We start from the raw sequence: 21,717 nt of genomic DNA, 5'->3' as shown, positions 1-21,717 counted from the left end.
TTTTCCCAACTTTTTTCACAAAGTCCCACTAAATATATGGGGTTTTAAAATGGCTTGGGGTGGAAAAGTTAGGTTGCCACATCAGCAAACAAGTTTCCTTGATTCAAGGAAATTTGTCTCCCACTTTACCACCTCAAGCAACCAAACAATCTACCATTTTGGGATTTAAGGGAAAACTAAGAAATCTACACTTTTTTCAAGAATTTTCCCACCCCTTTTTTCTCACCCCACCTTTATTCCAGCAAACAAACCTAGCCTTATGATCATGAAGAGGTGAGAAGGCAGACTCGAAGAACTAAAAGGAGGAATTCCCCAATAAGAAGGTGTTCACCACGAAGAAAAAAGAACTTGACCAAAGGCCAGAATTTTTGACAACCGCTAGAAAGAAACTTGATGCAAGAAGAAGCAAAAGGTGAAATATCAGGAATACGAAGAACTGGAGAGTTGCCCATGAGAGATGATCCTGGAATTTGTGATATATCACAAGGAAACTAAACAAGGACTTTAACTTGGATCGAGAGAGGGGTGCGGACACATTCAACCACATCCTAATGTTCGAGATAGAGATAGCATACAAACACCTAATACTAGAGCCATTTAGATCAATCGAAAACTGTCAAATAAAAATTAGAAACTGGGCCAGCTCATCAAGGGTAAGAAGAAAGACGACATATACTCGATCATTAGAAAAACCCCGTTCGTTGAAGCAATTGCGAGGTATAAATTCCCCCATAATTTCAGGCTCCCAACTTTCTCCTTATTTGATGGATTTGAAGACCCGGGTGACCCATATCAATTATTATCAGTAAATGATGGCAGTAGCCGAGAATTCAGATGAGATCTTGTGCAAGGTATTCAGGTCCTCACTACGGGAATAGCCCAAAAGTGGTTCTCGAACCTACCATCGTGAAAGATAGTTGATTTCAATGAGCTCACCCAAAAATTCATCGGTCGGTTCCAAAGTGGAATACATACTAAGAAGACCGAGGAGACTCTTTTCACTATTAAACAAGCAAAGAACAAGTTTATTAGGGATTACTTGCAGAGATTCAACAAGGTGACAATGGAGATCGAGAATCTCGGTGAGCAGGTGGCAAAAATAGGCCTTTTACAGGACTTTCAAACAGGCATCTCCTAGAATTGCTATTGCAGGACATGTTGACCACGCATGCCGAACTCGTTCAGAGGTGCCAAAAGCAGGTAGAGGTCATAGAAATTCTTAATGCCAGATAAGGGGGAGGCGAGTACTGCAATTAAGGAGCAGAAAGCTCTCGAGAAATGCCAAGGTTTGAGTGGACAAAACAATGATCGTGGAAACAAGGGACGACCGAGTTGGAGGTAACGTTCACCCTACCATGCCGAGTACACCCCCTGAATGCTCGATGATCGGAGATTCTTATGCAGATTAAGGATCGAGATATATTAAGATGGCTGCCCAAATGGTATCTAAACATGAAGAAAGAAACATGAACAAGTGTTGCCAATTCCACAGGGATTATGGGCATTACATTGATGAATGCGGACATCTGAAGGCAGACATTGAGAGATCAATATCTTAAGGGCATTGGCAAGTTATGTGAAGTGTAGAGAAGACAATCGGGAAAGCAAAATAACCGGTGAAAAAAGGAGAGAATGATCGGGAAGCAGAGATTGCAGGCCCAAAGCTTCCAATTCAAAGAAAGGAAAAGAGATCGTTGGGGCAAACTGATCCCGATTCTCACGATATTTAGGGGTTTAGCCTGAATTCCTCGAGGAAGTTGAAGGCAAAGTCAAAATTCATGGGGTCGAGAGATGTCATAAAGAAAAGAAAAAGACCAAACTCCTAGGAAACGATTGTGTTCAATAAGGAAGATGAAAGAGGAATATGTACCCCTCATGATGATGTGATCATGATAAAAGTGGAAATTAGTCGTCGGGAGGTACACCGTGTGCTAGTGGACACGGGATCATTAGCAAACCTCTTATCTTATGAGGTGTATCAAAAGTTGAAGATGGAAGAAGACTTGATGAAGCCAACGCCAACTCACTTGTATGATTTCGTAGGGTTCTCAATTGTGGCCGAGGGATTGGTACAACTGGATCTAACGGTCCGAACTTTCCCCAAGGAGATGACTATTCAAGTAAATTTCTTGGTTGTTCGTGAATTGCCTGCTTACAACGTCATCCTTAGAAGACCATCCCTAACTAAGTTAGGAGCAGTAGTGTCAACCAAACACATGAAAATCAAGTTCTCGAATAGCAGTGGAGTTGGAGAGGTAACTTCCGATCAGAAAACCTCTCGACAATGTTATATTTCTTACTTGAAAGATAAGGCTGGACCGAGGAAGGCCACTGCCATGCTGATCGAGGTTTTTGATGATCGAGATGAAGAGGCTATGCAAAGACCTAAATGTGTGGAGAAGTTGGAAAGAATCTAGTTGGATCCTTCCAAAGAAGAAAATGGACCTTTATCTGGTCGGAACAACCATAAGACTTCAAGGAGGAGCTGAAAGAGTTCCTTCAAGAAAACATAGATGTATTTGCATGGTCAGCAACAGATATGCTAGGGATAGATTGCAGCATAGTAGAGCATAAACTATGGCTCGACCTGAAGGCTAAGCCAATCATTCAAAGGAGAAGCAACTTCTCAATCAAGAAGCATGAGTCAATACGAACCGAGGTAGAAAAGCTAAAAGGTTTTGGATTTATTGAACCGATTGAATGCCCAACTTGGTTGGCTAAAGTCGTGATGGTCAAGAAGGCTAATGATAAATGGCGAATGTGTACTGACTACACTGACTTGAACAAAGTGTGTCCGAAGGATTGTTATCCTTTGCCTTGAATTAATATACTCATTGATGCAATGATTGGATATGAGACCTTGAGTTTCATGGATGCATACTTGGGATACAACCAAATTTTGATGAACCAAGAAGACGAGAAGTTTATAGCGTTCATGATCGATTGAGAAAGCTTCTACTACAAGGTCATGCCGTTCGGGCTAAAAAATGCAGGAGCTACATATTAGAGAACAATAAACAAAATCTTCAAAGATTTAATCGAGAGAAACATGGAGGCCTATGTAGACAACATGCTCATGAAAAGCCTTCAACACTTGAGTCATGTTTCAAACCTAGCAGAAGTTTTCTATGTGTTATGGAAATATCAGATGAAGCTAAACCTGTAAAAGTGTGTATTTGGTCCTTGAGAAAATTCTTGGTATTTATGGCTTCTCAAAGAGGGATTGAAGCAAATCCAATTAAGATTCAAGCATTGATCAATATGGAGCCACCAAAAACCATTCGGGACATGTAGTGCTTGACAGGACGAGTGGCAACTTTAAGCAGTTTCATAGCACAGTTGGGAGAGCAATGCTAATTGTTCTTTAAAGCGTTAAAAGATCTGTCACATCCTCCCAGCCGGTACCCTAACTGACATACCCGAGAGTGTGATCCACAGCCCCGAAGATCAGGTATCGAGTAATCAACCTCCCACATAAACAATAACATAATCATGAACAATAATAATCGATGTGCATCAGATAAACCAAAGATCCAAATAAGGAAAGAATACACCATGTATATGATCAAAGTACCAAAGATAATCAAAATGTCTAAATCAATAAGTAAAGTGAGGCGGAATCCCACTCTACAACTAGCGGAAAAGTAGTTCTAAAAGAAAAGGAACAAGACAAAATCTAATCCCAATAGCAGGTACAATAGGTAACTAAATTGTTCTCAATCTTATAGACAACGTCTCTATAAGTATAAATCTCAAAAATGGCACAAGGGCGCTTCCACTCTATGGTCGGACTAAGCATCATACGGAGCATAACCACCCGCAGAATCTTCAGTGTAATTGTCGTAACCGCAATCACCTTCTTGGAGATATGCCTCTTCTCCTTGTGCTTCTTCATACGAGCAGTCATGATACTTTGAACCTGTAGAGTAATCTAACAAAACATTGTACAAAAGGAATGAGTTTCAAAGAAACTCAGTAAGGCAGTTAAACCGTAATAACATAAATGGCAGGATTTCAAAACCAACATAAATGCAATATGGTATGAAACAAACAATGAATGTATGAATCTAACTCTATGTATGTTGGTCTCTATTGGCAGACATGCTTTAAGTCATAGCACCATACTTCTTTGGGAAAGTCTCATCATAAAACGCCTTTTGGTAGTGGGTCCGGCATCCCTCGGGACATTCTATGGCTGGGGGTTAAGTCACCGCTCTCTCACATCACCATTGGTCTAAGTACTGGCGCATGTCAGGGTCAAGCCTAGCCAAATGCAAGTTTCCTACTAAGTTACATCAAGTCAGATCCAGATACGTCCATTCCTCGCCCCTGGCGATCCTTTCTGGTATCCTTCACACTAGAGTCCTCATAGTCCCTGACTACGGACTCATCAACCTTATAGGTCATCCACATATGGTAAACGGGAAGCTCTCACGTTCCCTCACGGGTTGGTTACCGGTCTTGAGCGCCCGTGAGCCCAAGTCTATCCATATGCAATCCTACCTATAAATGACCCCCACAATGTGATTCCTGTCCTCTCACAGGTTGGTTACCGGTCTTGAGTGCCCATGAATCCCCATTGCTACCATGGGTCGTTCGGTCTTAATACCCTTCCGATTAGGGTCTGACATAACGGGACATCCTAGCCAAACACTACTAGACAGTCCTAAATATGTCATCCAACAGTTTAGGAAGGTGTCCAAAGGGCATCTCCGGAAACATCCCATAATATTCCCGTAGTAGTCCTAAGACAGAAGTGTCAAGAGGACACCTCCCCTTTCCAAACCATACTTAAGCATACACAAGCATCAATCCATAACCTCACATATATGGTAACTTCATATATGGAAAGAAATCAACAATAACATTCAACTTGTATAAAACTGGTAAGTAAATCATACATCAGTCTATTTAATATAAACAAGTAATGCTACGATATCAAGACAAGACAACAAGTAGTATAACATTGTAAGAATCTAATTAAGGAAATAAACTAACAAGATTCAAATATAGAAACTAAGATATACAATTTATGTTGTTAAGGAAGTAACCATCCTTACCTTTTATAACTTGCAAAGGAATCTTAAGAATTCAAGTAAGACCTTGACAAACTTGAGAAGAAAGTCCTAGACAAGTGTATACAACATATTAGGAAAGATCCCTAAGAGAAAAGATATCAAAACATCCAAAACAGACCAAATCTGGAGTTGCTGTACTCATTGGTCGATTGGATTGGTCTCTCGTCTCTCGATCGACCAACGAGACAAGTGGCCTACAAAATCAGAGTTTTAAGAATAAAGAACCGAATTTGGTGGTTCAAAAGGGTACTAAACAAGGGGTAAACTACATTGGTAGTATCCTAACATAAAGAGGACTTCAAAACACTAATCGAATCAAGTTTTAGAGTTACAAATTAGGAAATAAAAGTTACCATAATTAGATTAATCATGGTTCTTGAAGAATTAAAAATACAAATCATAGACAAGAACAATAGGAGGATGAATCATTGATTTTGATAAAGATATCATAGAAGGCATACATAGATCTTCAAGAAATAGATCTAAGAACATGAATCTAAATAAGGAAACAAAACTTACCATAGATGTATCAGTCATGATACTTGAAGAAAGCATGGTATGATAGAGGAGAAACAACTAGAGATTGATAGATCATGGATCATGTAAGGAAAACACAGCGATTGTCTACTAATATGATCAGTAAAATAGATCTAAGAAGATCAGAATTTAAATCAAAGACAAACGAAGACAAGATCATGATTTAGATCATGATTCCTTCAAAAGCTTGCAATGATCATGATTACGGACATTGCTTTAGCCATTAATCCTTAGGAAGATCATGAGAGATAAGTTCAGAGATGTTTGCAACAGAGAATGCAGCATCTCCTCTATTGTCTCAACTCAAAAAGGAAAGAAAACAAGGATGAAGAAGAAGAAGAGAGTGTAAACATACCTTTTTGTATAAGAACACGAGTTTTGACGAAGATTCGTCAAGATAAACACCAAGAGCGCAAGGGAGTGACTTGCAAAGGTCTTTGGTTCGTTCCAAAGAGTTTGGAGGCAGAAAATACGAAGTAGACTCAAGATTGGACTTAAATAGAGCAAGCAAGACCTAATTACCAAAGACAGAACCCATTGGTCGATTGGATTGGTCGACTGGTCTAGTCGACCAATGAGTCGATCAATTAGTTCAGCAAGTTCAAAACAGGGAATTGAAGGCTCAGATCAAATCCAAACATAAAGGGGTTTTGCACACACACCAAGTGACTTACCTAATAGGTAGAAATGCCTTCAAACCATGATAGAGAACACTCCAAGTCCATCAACTAATCCGATCTTCATCAAGATTCAGTTTCCATAAATAGAACATTGACATCAACACTCATGGATTCAAAGCCAGACACCAAGTCCTCCACTGGGATGGCCCAAAGCTGACTTCTTGCCTTACTTCGAGTTGTCGGTCCTACAAACAACAAGGTTTTTCCGGGTCAAGGTTAGGGTTGGTTTTCACATCTGAGGGGCAGCAAAGAAGCATGATGGAAAGTGGAATGCCAAAAAGTGTTCAAGAACCTTAAAGAGATGCTGGGAAGACCACCATTGCTATCCTGACTAGAGAAAGGTGAAACATTACACTTATACTTAGCATCTTCGGCTTTGGTAGTAAATGTCATCCTGGTTTGAGAACAAGAAAAGAAGCATTGGCCAATATACTACATAAGTCACGTACTTCTTGATGCGGAGACTAGGTATTCGGAGATCGAAAAACAAGCTTTGGCTTTAATGATGGAAGCAAGGAAATTGAGGCCCTACTTCCAAGCCCACCCGATCGAGGTATTAACTACTTTCCCTTTAAAAAAAGTGCTTCATAAGCCAGATCTTTCAGGGAGAATGGTAGCATGGTCGGTAGATCTTAGCAAGTACCGGTGGATTTTAAGCCCTGAACGAAAGCACATGCCTTGGCTGATTTTGTGGTGGAAACCACGGCTCCCATGGAAGAGATAACCAAAAAATATACCTCGATGATGTGGGATATCTTTGTAGATGGTTTGAGTAACAAATAGGTAGGGGGAGCTGGAGTTCTATTAAAGAGTCTTGGAGGATTCCTCTTTTGGTAAGCCTTAAAATTCGGTTTTGAAGCAAGCAACAACGAAGCCGAGTACGAAGCTTTTTTGGCTAGACTCAGGTTGGCAAAAGCACTCGCCATTCTAAAGGTAACCATTTATAGTGATTCTAAGTTTGTAGTCAATCAAGTTCAAGGGGAGTTCGGGATTAAAGATCCCCAATTGTTAAAGTATCACGAAATGATACAAGTACTAAAGAAGCAATTCAAAGAAGTTTGAGTTTTTCAAATCCCGAGGAAGGAGAATGAAATGGCAGATGAGCTGTCTAGATTGGCAAATGTGAAGGTAAAAACTCTTGAACCTCCGGCGTGTACATTGAAGAGCTGAACTTCCCAAGTATGAGAGAGACAAAAGTGATGTATGTGGAAGATGAAAGTTGTTGGATGGAGCCAATCATCGAATACCTTCAAGACGATCGGTTGCATGATGACCCAAGGGAAGCATGTCTTGTTAGAATTCGAGCTGAAAGGTTCACCATCTATAATGAAAGATTGTATTGCAAATCTTTTGCAGGACTATTGCTAAGATGCCTAGGACATGAGGGATCGAAGAGCGCACTAGCGAAGTTAATGAGGGTATGTGTGGATCCCATATGGGAGGACGAGCATTGGCATATAAGGTACTCAGGCTCTAGTTATATTGGCCGAAGATGCATGAGGACGCGTTGAAGTATGTACAACATTGCAAAAATTGCCAAGTACATTTGATCATATAAAAAAGACTTACAATGGTTATGACATCCATCTTGGACCCAATCCTGTTTGCTATGTGGGGGATTAACATAATGGGAAGATTCACGGAGGCCTCAGGGAGGAAGGGAGTACTTATTTATACCCATCTACTACTTCACCAAGTGGGTTGAAGCAATCCCGCTCGCCACAATTACTAAGAAGAGGATCGAGAAGTTTGTGCTGGAATCAATAATACACTGATTTGGCATTTCGAAGATTATTGTTACCGATCATGGGACACAGTTTGACAACCCACAATTCACTCAGGTTTGTGGAACTTACATGATCAAGCATTGAATGTCCTCTATAGCATACCCCCAAAGCAACGGGCTAGTTGAGGTGACCAATCGAACCCTGCTAGATGGAATCAAGAAGAGATTGGAAGCAAATAAGGCCTTATGGGTTGAAGAACTCCCAAATGTGCTTTGGGCTTATAGAACTACAGTTCGAACGCCAACAGGGGAGACACCATTCAAATTGACCTACGGGTCAGAGGCTTTGGCTCTAGTAGAAGTGATGGCGGGGACACTTAGAGAGAAAGAATTTGAAGAGAAGGAAAATGCGGAGGGTCTATTTGACACTATGAAATCCAGCCCAAACCCTAACCTGGACACCCTATTTGTTTTGGATGAAGAAAAGCTTGTTTGATGTTTGACCTTGAAGTTGGACCTTGAATATAGTGTTGTTATCCTTGGAAGGTCCTAGGAAGTCAAATCAGACCTCTCCCTTAGTGTAGATCCAAAGACCCGAAGTAAAGGAAGAAGACTTTGTGGGCCATCTCAGTGGAAGACATGGTGTTTGACCCAAAACCCATGGAGATTGATGATGGAGTTCCCTTTTGGAAAACTTATCTGTTTTGGAGTTGAACTGCATCTTGATGATGAAGAGCTTGGTTGATGGACTTGAGGCCTAGTTGGACATGTTTTGGAAGGTCCCTCTGTCACGCCCGCCCAGCCGGTACCCTATCTGGCATACCCGAGAGTGTGATCCACAGCCCGAAGATCAGGTATCGAGTGATCAACCTCCCACATAAACAATAACATAATCATGAACAATCATAACATGAGTGCGGAAGATAAATCATAGATCCAATAAAGAAAGAATGAATCATAAATGAGTCAGAATACTAAATATAATCAGAGTATCAAACAGATGAGTAAAGTGAGGCAAAAATCCCACTTTACAACCAGCGGAAAAGTAGCTCTAAAAGAATAAACTAGACAAAATCTAATCCCAATAACAAGTACATTGGGTAACTAAATTGTTCTCCACTTTATAGACAACATCCTTGTAAGTGTAAATCTCATAAATAGCACAAGGACGCTTCCACTCAATGGTCGGACTAAGCATCGTACGGAGCATAACCACCCGCGGAATCTTCGAGTAATTGTGGTAACCGCAATCACCTTCCCCGAGATATGCCTCTTCGCCTTGCGCTTCTTCATAGGGACCGTCATAGTACTCAAGACTGCAGGATAGTCTAACAACATTGTACAATAAAGGAATGAGTTTCAAAGAAACTCAAGAAGGCGCTTAAAATCCATAATAACATAAATGGCAGGATTCCGTAACAAACATAAATGCAATATGATATGAGACAAGCAATGAATGAATGAATCTAACTCTATGTATGCTGGTCTCTATTGGCAGACATGCTTTAAGTCATAGCACCGTACCTCTTTAGGAAAGTCCACTCACATCCTCAACCATTTAAGATATCTTGGATTCTCTCACGGATCATTTCACCGGTCTTGAGCAGCCGATTGGTAATGGGTCCTTCATCCCTCGTGACAAACCTTGGCAAGGGGTTAAGTCAACACACTCTCTCACAACCATTTGGTATAAGTATCGGCGCATGTCGTGGTAAAACCTAGCCAAATGCAAGTCTTCTACTTAGTTACATCAAGTCGATCCGAGATACGTCCATTCCTCGTCCCCGACGATCCTTTCCGGTATCCTTCACACTAGAGTCGGCGTATCCTATGGCACCGACCAACTCGGACTACGGACTCATCAACCCTATTGATCATCCACATATGGTAAACGGGAAGCTCTCACGTCCTCTCACGGGTTGGTTACCGGTCTTAAGCGCCCGTGAGCCCAAGTCTAACCATATGCAACCCTACCAATAAATGGCCCCCACAATGTGATTCCCTGTCCTCTCACGGGTTGGTTACCGGTCTTGAGCGCCCATGAATCCCCATTGCTACCACGGGTCGTTCGGTCTCAATACCCCTCCGATTAGGGTCCGACATAACAGGACATCCTAGCCAAACACTACTAGACAATCCTAGATATGTCATCCAACAGATTTAGGAAGGTGTCCGAGAGGGCATCTCCGGAAACATCCCATAATATTCCCGTAGTAGTCCAAGGACAGAAGTGTCAAAAGGACACCTCTCCTTTCCAAACCATACTTAAGCATACACATGCATCAATTCATATCATCACATATATGGTAACTTCATATATGGAAAGAAATCGTAATTACAATCACTTGTATAACATTGGTAAGTAAATCATACATGAATCAATTTAATATGAATAAGTAATGCTACTGAAATCAAAGTTATGCAACAGTAGTATATCATTGTAAGAATCTAATTTAGGAAACATATTAATGATATTCAAATATAGAAACTAGATTCATGCTATCTATGTAATTAAGGAAATAACCATCCTTACCTTTTATAACTCGCAAGGAATCCTAAGAAATCAAGTAAGATCTTGGCAAACTTGAGAAGAAGGTCCTAAACAAGTATATACAACATATTAGGAAAGATCCCTAACTGAAAAAGATATCAAAACATCCGAAAGCGGGACCAAATGCTGAGTTGCTTGTACTCATTGGTCGAGTGGATTGGTCGAGTGGTCCAGTCGACCAATCGATCGACCAATGCAACATGAAAGCCTATAAAATCGAGTTTTAAGATATGAAATCCGAATTTGGTGGTTCAAAAGGGTACTAATCAAGGGGTAGACTACATCGGTAGTATTCTAACAAATAGGGGACCTCAAAACACCAATCAAATCAAGATATCAAGATCCAAATTAGGAAACAAAAAGTTACCATAATTAACTCAACCATGGATCTTGATGAATTTGAAATAGAAAACAAAGACAAGAACAATAGGAGGATGAATCATTGCTTTCGGTAATGAAAACATGAAAACATACATAGATCTTCATGGAATAAGGCTTAGAAGCATAAATCTAAATAAGGAAATAAAACCTACCATATATGTAACTATGCATCATGAAGAACACATAGTATGGTAGAAGAGAACAACTAGAAATCTATAGATTATGGATCATGGAAAGAAAACACAAGAATTAACTACTAACATGATCAACATAGAAGATCCAAAGAGATCGGAATTCAGATTAGAAGTTTAACAGAGATTAAATCATGGTTTGATCATGATTCCTTCAAAAGCTTGCAATGATCATGGTTAAGATCATTGTTCTAGCCTCAAATCCTTAGGATGATCATGAGAACATGTTCAGAGATGTTTGCAACAGAGAATGCAGCATCTCTTCTACTGTCTCAACTCAAAAAGGAAAGAAAAACAAAGATGGAGGAGAAGAAGAGAGAGCAGACATACCTTTTGATGCAAAAAGAAGAGTTTCGACGAAGATCCGTCAAGAAAACACCAAGGATGCAAGAGAGATGACTTGCAGAGGTCTTTGGTTCGTTCCGGAGGGTTTGGAGGCAGCAAATACGAAGTGGACTCGAGATTGGACTTAAATAGAGCAAGAACAACCTAATTGCCAAAGACAAGACTCATTGGTCGAGTGGATTGGTCGATCGGCCCCATCGACCAATCAGTCGACCAATGCTTGACAAAGAAGACCAAAACAGGGAATTGAAGGTCCAGATCAAATCCAATCCTAAAGGGGTTTTGCACACAAGTCAAGTGACTTACCTAATAGGTAGAAATGCCTTCAAACCAAGATAGAGAGCACTCCAAGTCCATCAACTAATTAGATCTTCATCAGGATTCAGTTTCCATAAATAGAACCTCATCCTCAACTTTCATGGATTCAAAGCCAGACACCAAGTCCTCTACTGGGATGGCCCAAAGCTGACTTCTTACTTTACTTCGGGTCATCGGACCTACAAATAACAAGGTTTCCGGGTCAAGGTTAGGGCTGGGTTTTACACCCTCTATGCTAGGTAAGTTGCTTGTTAAGTTGGGAGAAGCCATCGAAAATCTTGATGTTTGGAGCTACAAACCTCTATTTTTGGGAAAGCTGCCCAGGCAGGGGCAGTTTGGTAAAACTCTATTTTTTAAGGGTTTTGAAGCTCTATTTATTGGAATTTCGTGGTGATCAGCCCCATTATGTTCCTAAGCCTTTGGAGAATGTGGGAAGGACCTTAAAACCTCCTCTCAAAGCCAAGGAAGGTCCCCAAGCATCCGTTAGAGTTTCTCCGTCGAATCTTCTTCTGCAAGGTTAGTAATTGATCTGTTTCTTCTCTGATCTATTCTCTCTACTATTTCTTCTAGTGCCTTCTATTCCCTTTGATAGGAGGGTGATCTTAAGTCATTCCCATGATTGATCCTTCTATCCCTGCTGTTCTAGAGTGGATCTCCATACACTCTATAACCTCGTGAATTCTCCAAATGATGATTTCGAAGGGAAATCAAGTGTGATCTTCATGATTTGTTGACCCTTCTAATTTTTTCTGATTTCAAAGCATGTTAGATTTACTCCTTTTTTTATTCCTACAAAAGACTTATTGTTATTTGTTCCCCATAATTTTTGGGTGAATCTCTTTTCCCTTTTCTCTTTGTGAATCTACTATTGGTTGATTTTGAAGGGAAATTTTAGGGTAACCTTCAATAAAGGGTATCCAATTGAGAACCTTGATTTTCTCTCATTGTTAGACCCTACCCAATTCTTATTCTTGATTTTGAAATATTATTCTCTCTTTCCCTAGAGTGAATCCTCATTCTCTCTAGTCTCTCCATGGGATATATGGATTGTTTGCAGTAAAACCCTAATTTCATGGTTCAATCAGGACTCTATCTTTTTTACCATGTTTGATGCTTATACCTTCTTAGATAGTCTTAGTGTGTTTTTGGGGAACTCCCCTTCGAATTTTGGAGTAATCGAACTTCAAACGAAGAAGTTATGACCGATTTAGGGTTTGCTGTCACGTACTGTTCACTTGGTCGACTGGGCCAAGCTGCCAACCAATCGACCCACAGAGTCAGTAACCTCAATTTTGCTTTGTTTTGCTTCTGTTTTGTCTCCGATCATTAGGGTTTGTTCCTTATGTTCAATACTGTTTGTTTATGGTTATTTTGGTGATCTTAGACTTGCCCATTGATCTCTTTCTTGAAGTTTACGAAGTCGAATTCAAGGTGAGTACTCCACTCACAATATGCATATTTACATACCTTATTATGATGTGATTCAAATGTATGATTCAACTACTGTTGTTTTACTATCTTTACATTATATTACTTCTACAATTACAGTAGGTTATTCATATTGTGATTTACATACTGGATTCAATTATGAATGAGGTGAATATGATTTGGACTTGATTGTGATATTTATGAAAGCATGATGTGATGTGAATGCCTAGGTTGTGATTTGGGGATGGGGAATGCCCTTTTGTCGTTTCTATCATTGGACATTAGTGGAGGTGGTATGGGACGCATTCCTATGGTGCCCCTTGGCGCTTTCCCTGATTACTTGGGTGACATACCTAGGGCATGTCTAGAAGTGTTTGGCTAGGAAACCCTTGTCATATCTGACCCTATCGAAAGGGGAATTGAGACCGACCTGTGGCAGCAATGGGGTTTTGTGGAGCAGTAACCAACCTGTGAGAGGACATGACTCACATTGTGGGGGCCATTCATTGGTAGGGTTGCATGTGGTAGACTTGGGCTCGTGGGCGCTTGAGATTGCAGGAAGCATGAGAGGACATAAGAGCTTCCCGTTTACTATGTGTGGATGACCAATACGGTTAAGAGTCTGCGTAGTCGGGAAGGAGACAGTGACTCTAGTTGGGAAGGTACCAGAAAGGATCGCGGGAAGCGAGGAATGGATGTATCTAACCCTAAGTAGATGTGACTCAATAGATGACTTGCATTGGGTTAAGATTATCCATGTACACGCACCAATACTCAGGCCAAATGGTGATGTGAGAGAGTGTTGACCTAAACCCCAGCCAAGGATGTCTGAGAAGGTTTCAGGACCCATTTACCAAACGGAGAACCCAAGATGCCGGGAAGGCTGAGGGAGAGTGATTTGAGATCCACCCAGAGGAGTATGGTGCTATGACTTAAAGCTGTCTGCCAATAGAGACCAGCATACATAGAGTTAGAAGCATATTTGCATTGTCTGTTTCATATCATATTGCATTCTGTATGATTTGCTATCATATGTTATTATGTTATTATGGAATGAATTGCCTTGCTGAGTTCGTTTGGACTCACTCCTTTTTGCAACATCTTTGTTAGACTTATTTGCAGGAACTGATGATTATGATGGTCAATACTATGAAGACCAAGCTGATGACTCATATGGTACCCAAGGTACTGGCTATGGTGACTACGGCGGTGAAGACTACCAGTACGAGACTAGAGCTTATCAGGATTAGTCCGACTCTAGCGCTTGTGTGCCAGCGATGGGACATAATCTCTTTTACTTATGGTTATGTTTTATATAGATTCGAGGAGACTTTAGTTTAGATTTTGATTACTTCTTTTTCTTTTCCATTTCGTTTTGGGAACTGATTGTAATCTTTCTTTTGCTTTTGATCTACTTTTCTGCTGCTACTGTAGAGTAATTTTCCGCTACACTCAACATTTGATTTATTCTATTGGTATCATTTTCTGCACTCTAATTGTATTCTTTGAATCTTATCTTGATCTCTTGATTAATATAATTAACTTTGATTTAATCTTGTTCTCGATTATATTATTGTAAATGTGGGAGGTTGATTTCCTCGATATTGATCTTTGGGGTTGTGGATCACACACTCGGGTATGCCATATAGGGTTCCGACTGGGTGGATGTGATAGACACCTTGGAGTTCCTAGGTGAGGTTCGAGCAAAGGCAACAACCCGAATACAATAGCACCACAGAAGTGTATCAACTTATTACAATGCCAAAGTAAAGCATCGACAATATCATTTGGGAGACCTTGTTTTAACAAACACTGCAACTTCAGACCCTAGACACCAAAGGAAATTGGACCCTTTATGGGAAGGAACTTATATGATAGTCAAGCCAGTAGGATTGGACACTTACTGGTTAAAGAATCCAACAGCTGGGCGAGAGTTGGACCGATCGTGGAATGCAATAAATCTGAAGAAATTTTATCCTTGATTGTTTAATTTTATGTATTCACGATCGAGATTTTGCAAAAATGATTTGAACCTGGTTGTCAATGAAGTTATAAATTTTAGAACCGTATCTTTTTTGAATGGGGAGCATGTGTGATAGAAAGAATTCAAAAGGCTTCGATAATGACCGACTAAGACCTTCTAACAAAAAGGCTTCAGTAATGCCCGACTAAGACCTTCTAACAAAAAGGCTTCAGTAATGCCTGACTAAGACCTTCTAATACTTCGAAAAATTTTCAGAATTTTTCTAAGGAAAGGCTTTGGAAAATGTTCAACTAAGACCTTTGTTTGTGAAATTAAAAGTAACTGCAAGCGCACGGTATCGTGTAGCTAACGGGTCAATATCAAGGAGATATGCCACTTTAGAATTAACTTCTTAATGATAATGCGAGAGTGCAATGATTGAAATTTGTTAATTACTTAATTAAACTAAATGAATGGTCCTAATCCATACATCTAATGCGATTGAATTGAAACGAAAGTAAAGCAAACATAATCAACGCATAATTAATAAAGGTAGAAAAAAATGTGAATAATAAATAAATAAAAATAAAAGGGAAGTGATCCGAGTGTCAGCTCTGGATCTAGGGAAGGGGAGTATAATTATAATGAGTTTGATCGTGGACCCTTTCCCGTAGCTTACAGTCCACCGATCGGGGGAACGGATATTAGAGAAAAAGAAATTGCAGAAAAAAAATAAATTAAAGCAATAAAAGGAAAGGGAAACTTTAACTAAAGAGAGGCACGAATATAGGCATATCTGATCAAGGACCCAGGGGAAGGGAAAACAATAAATTAATGCTAAAAGTAAATTGCAGAAAGTAAATTGCAAAAAGTAAATAATAGAATAATAAAAGGAAACCTTAACCAAAGAGAGGCACGACTGTAGGTATCTCTGATCAAGGACCCAGGGGAAGGGAGAACAATAAATTAATGCTGAAAGTAAATCCTAAATTAAGAATATGGAGGGGTAGATAGAAGCGGGAATGGAGGGAGGAGAGAAAATTATTGAAAAATGTTACTTACTTGCGAATTGAACAAACGATTCGAATCTCAACCAACCCTAACAACCAGATCTAGATCTAGAATGATCTAGATCTGCAATTGCTAGACCCAGAGAAAAATGAATCTTAAAACTTGAAACTTGAACTTGAATTGCATTACATAGAAAAATTAAACCTAAACATTCAATCTAGAAATTTAAATCTCACAAATGCAAGCAAAGAAAACTAGAGAAAGCCTAAATAAACTGAAGAGAGAAGAAAGAGTGCTTTTACTAAGCTCTAAAACATGTTTCCCTTTAATTGCGTATGCTCTCCTTTTATAGAGTTTACATGAGATATGAATCTTGACAGAAACCAAACTCAGGGTTCATATCTGACTCAGCCAATTAGGGTTTTGACGTACTAATCGGACCAACTTAGAGAAATCAGATGCACAATTCCACCGTTGGATTTGATTTTTAAGAAGTCGTGAAGCTCTCCTCCAAATATTAGCACGATCGGACACCACATGACCATTCGATGAAGGGCTTGATCGAAACTGGATAGAGACATTCAAAAACGGGATTTTTGCCTCTTCCTTCTCTAAATATAATTCTTTTTACTCTTTTTCTTTCTTTAATCAAATTACAAATATGAAATAAGATATTGAGGTATGCAAGGACTCTTTCCTCCATTTGGACTCTCTCAATAATATCTCTGTAGATTTGATTGATAATTTATAATCTCAGCCTTAGATCAAATTTGCCTTCTTTATCTCTTAAATATTTCGGAGTTGGCCCATAATCACGTCTCTAGCCCATAATGCTCCAGATCAGGCCCATTTTCGCATTTGAGAATTTGAATGTACCTCTTGACGTGTAAAATTTGCATGATTCATACCCAAAACTCCAAATATTTGCTTAAATATTGAAAAGTCCTAAAATCTGCAAAAACAACATAAAACCCAAGGTACTCCACTCTAAGTGTGTAAAATGCATGCTTTATGCCCAAAGATTTCACACATAAATGTGCTCATCAACCTTCTAACACTCGAAAGAATTTTCAGAATTTTTCTTAGGAAAGGCTTCGGTAAGCCCAACTAAGACCTTTTAAACACTTAGAAAACTCTAAGAAAAGGTTTAGGTAACACCCGACTAAAACCCTATTGTGTTTAATAAAGTACTAAGGCCAAAAACTTAGATTCAACTAAGTTAGTCAGATTAATTTGTTAAACAGAACAAACAAAAATAGCAAGTACGAAAGCAAGCTTGAATTCATATGAAGGCCAGAGGGGGCCAACCCTTACAAAAAAAAAAAGGAAGGCGAGAGAAACAAGTTTAGTACCGAGCGTAGTCGGTAAAAGTTACAAAGAAGAAAGAAAAAGAAAGTTATGATTCTGGTGCTGGTATTGGTTCGGGTTGAGCAAGGGCTTGATCTTTGTCGGGGAGGTCTAGGGCCTGGAGTTCGGCATTTTCATTTTCTTGTATGACCTTTGGCTCGGGAGAAGCTAGAGGGGAGTCACTGGGATAGCTCTTGATATTCGGATGAAGGAGGAAATCAACCTAGTGAAGGGTCCACTCAGGAACTCCCAGGTGTAACTCTTCAAAGACCTCAGCATGACATACTTATTGATGAGGTTTGGTATTGAAAGAAGGGTCTTGTGACAAGATGGACTTCCACACCTCGTTCTGACCATCACGATATACCATCGCGTTGTAGTTAATCATCAACTAGCTGAAAGGTTTGTTGTTCATAAACTTACGAACACAGGCCTTCCGAGCTTCTACTGAGATGTGTTTGGGTTCAGAGGGTGCTGCCCAATCTATCTCACATCCTTCTCCTTTACCAAGCTCTACACCTTAGCATCAGACTCTTTCAGGGCTCTCTGGAGTCTCTCCACCTCCCAATGCAACTCTCCTATTCTTCCTATGGCTACTGCCATCTCTTCAGTAGCCCTCCTCAACTTTGAGTTCTCCTCCCGAAGTCGAGAGATCTCAGCTTCCTTAGTCTTAACATCCTCTCTCTGATGCTTTGATCGAACGCTAAGACGTCCGATTCAAAGTACAGCTTTCATCTTCCGGTGGAAGTTGTCTACAAGCACCCTGCACAGAGACAAAGATCAACGATTGAGATTGAAATTTATAACAGTTATACGAATAGCAAAACGAAAGGGGAAGAAGCTTACTTGGCTGAGGAGTTGACAAATTCCTCATCGGCGGTAGAGCCAAGGATTTTACTATCAGTAGGCATTTAAGCAAATGTCCCCCAATCCAGTGTTAAGTTTGAGTCCCTGGAAACAAGGTCAATAACTATCAACTTCCAGGGAGGTATGTAGACATCTCCCTTCTCTGTTCGCCCCTTTTCTGAGGCTACATCATCGAGCAAATCATGCCTCCTCTTTGTCAACATGACATTGTCATAAGTAGACTCCTCCTTGTCGATCAGCGCTTTACTCCTCTAAGCAAGGTCCCAACGGACCTTCAACACCCCCTTAGGGGCCTGTTGATGGGCCTTCGGGACAAAACCCTCTGCCTTGGGTTATTTCCTCTTTGATCAAGCTACCCTATCCTCAGCAGCTTCGAGGGCTTGATTGGCAAGAGCCTCGACAAGCTTTGGAATTGTACTTGGGGGCACTGCACAAACATGAACGGGAAAAACGTTTGTACAACAAAAAAGAAAAAAGCAAACCAAAACAGGATAGAAGGCTTAGGGGCTCACCAGGGGCAAGACCCCACCATCAAAGAACATCCTCATATTCCATGGCATGTCCATAGATCTCCTAATGCACACGCATGGATTTAATCATTTGGATGGCGCTGTCCTCATCGGGAGAAATAGGAAGGGGAGGATTGACTTAGGTGTAAGAACTCTAGTTATTAGGAAGTTTAGGTCCTCGGGAGGCGCCCGACAGAATAGAAACCGATGGCACCATCTATAACAACCCCCGTATTTCTAACCCTGGATATTGCAGGTCCAAGAACCCGAAGGTCTAGCCGGGTAAATTTGTGGAGTGTCCGGATAGAAGTCCATGATCCATACCTTAAACCCATGGATCTGGGTCCTCTTGTTGAAGAGCCTGCCTTGCTTGGTAGTTGGACCTCTGGAAGGCAAGTGATATCTGGAGATGTCCGGAATGAAGGTAAACCTCCCCCATGTGTTCATTAGGGTTAGGTTGCACTTGGACTTCAACCCCCTGAGCAAAGCACCCTTGTATAGCAATATACTAGGGGGCGGTTGCTAGTGGCGGTTGATTGGACCAAGCGACCGCCTAGTCCTGGTTGCGGGGTTTTGCCTTATTTTGCCCCTAGACTTCTATAAATAGCAACCCTTGTCTATTTTATGAATATTATATTCAGGATTGGTGTTTTTGGTGGTTAGGCGGCAATGGAGACGTGCTGGAAGGTGATCTGAAGTGATGTTAGTGTCTTGGAAGCTTTCTTGTCTTTTCTAGCTAATCTGGTTGAGGTAAGTGATTCCTTGTTCACTCATACTCTACCTTTGGCCATGATTAAAGTAGAATTTTTTTCCTCTTTGGTTGTTCATGATCCTCTTATTACAGTACCTACCTTTTTAATGCTCTTGATGAGATCAGGTCCGAAAACGAAACCCTGCTTTCGTGAAAAGGACTGATCTAATCAAGGTGAGGATTCTGGGTAGCCAATTTGGTGTCAATTGTTAGGTTTCATATTACCCTTGGTTGTGGGAGTGTTAGGTTTGAAATTCAGACTATGATCATTCAAAAATAGGATGGAAATCGAATGATCGAAGCCTTGAGTTTCGGATTTTGGAAACTCACTGTTTTTGGGGCGGTCACTAGTGGCGGTCGCTCAGCCTAAGCGACCGGCCCAAGCGATCGACTGATTTCCAGTGAGCAAGTAACTTTTGGATTTTGTCCAATTTGATTCATTTGACTTACATATTATTGTAACCTTGTTTATAGGTGTCCTCTGTTTCCAATAAAAGTCTTATAATTGTTTCTGGTTTGCAATCTAGAGGATTTCTACTTATTTATAGGTAAGGACATACAACCTCATCTTTATAAAATGACTTGAACATGCTAGTCCAGTGTCTTTCAATACTGTACTTTCATTTTATATACTACTGTAACCATGAATATCATGCTGATCTTATTATATGCTTGCTGTTTATATTGTCTTTACATATGCTTTATCAATCATGAATGTGGTATGATGATGATGATGAATGATAGTTTGTGGTTCTGATGGAAAGGGTATTCCATTGGGATATCTTAGCTTGGGATATCAGAGGGCTGTGGTATGGGATACATGCTCGCTGATGTCTCCAGCACTGTCATAACTACTGGATGACATACCTAGGTAGAGTCTAGAGTTGCTTGGCTAGGTACCCCACATACTACTACCCTTTCGGTAGGGGAATTGAAGCCGAATGACCCATGACGACGGTGATGTGACTCTGTTTCATCCTACAACGGTAACCAGTCCGTGCGGAGACTCAGTGGTCCACTGTTGGTCATACAATGGTAGGGTTGCATATGTTAGGGTTGGGCTCATGGACGTCCAAGGAGTGGACCGGGTGTCATGAGGAGTTATGAGAGCATTCCACCCCAACAATATGTGGATGACCACTGTCACACCCCGCCTGTCGGGCCCGGTTACCCGCCCGACAACCCGTGGGTGCGATCCATCACAGGATCCATGGTTTTAGTCTATCAATAATAATAAATACAAATACATGTAATCAAGAGCAAGAATAGTGCAATAATTAATAAAAAGGTTACAGGAGTCCAAATACTCCAATAAATGTCCAAGAACGAACGAAAGAAGGAAGATCAAGAATCAAAAGTAGTATCGAGTTCAGCGGAAGCAAAAAGAATAACTAAATAATCTTCATCTTCAAGAGGCTTCATGCTCTGCAAGTTCATGTACCACTGTCTGTCTCACATCAGCTTCATACGAGAAAGCTCTTTCATATGAATCATCTCCAACTTCCGACATTGTGCAACCATCTGTACAGTTTATATAATACATACAATGAAAGGAATGAGTTCCAACGAACTCAGTAAGGAACAAGCAATTCTCATATATATGTCAATACAATCCACGAATGCACAGATGAAATGATATGGATGGTATGCAGAAATATGAATGCTACTAAGATCTAACTATGCAAGTCTCTAACAACTGACATGCTTTAAGATATACACCAGTCCTCCTTTGGGTAAGTCTCATCACTCTGATCCGGCAAGGACTGGTTACCTTTGTAGGGATCCTGGGCAAAGGGGTAAGTCCACACTTGGCTCTCAAAACCGTGGCTGGGGGTTAAGTCAACACTCTCTCACCACGACCATTGGCAATGAGTACTGGCGGATGTCGGGGTTTCTAATCCAATGCAAGGTCATAATGGTAACATACTATATGGAGTCCAGATACTCCCCTATGGCACCAACCAACTCGGTTCAGTATCCTTCGCAACCTAGGAGTGAGAATCCTCACGGACTGGATACCTCTGTTGGACTCCA

This window comes from Hakea prostrata, chromosome 2 (genome assembly GCF_041222555.1).
Source record: "Hakea prostrata isolate BN-2017 chromosome 2, UWA_Hpros_2, whole genome shotgun sequence".
NCBI lineage: Eukaryota > Viridiplantae > Streptophyta > Magnoliopsida > Proteales > Proteaceae > Hakea > Hakea prostrata.
This window is presented reverse-complemented; position numbering follows the sequence as displayed.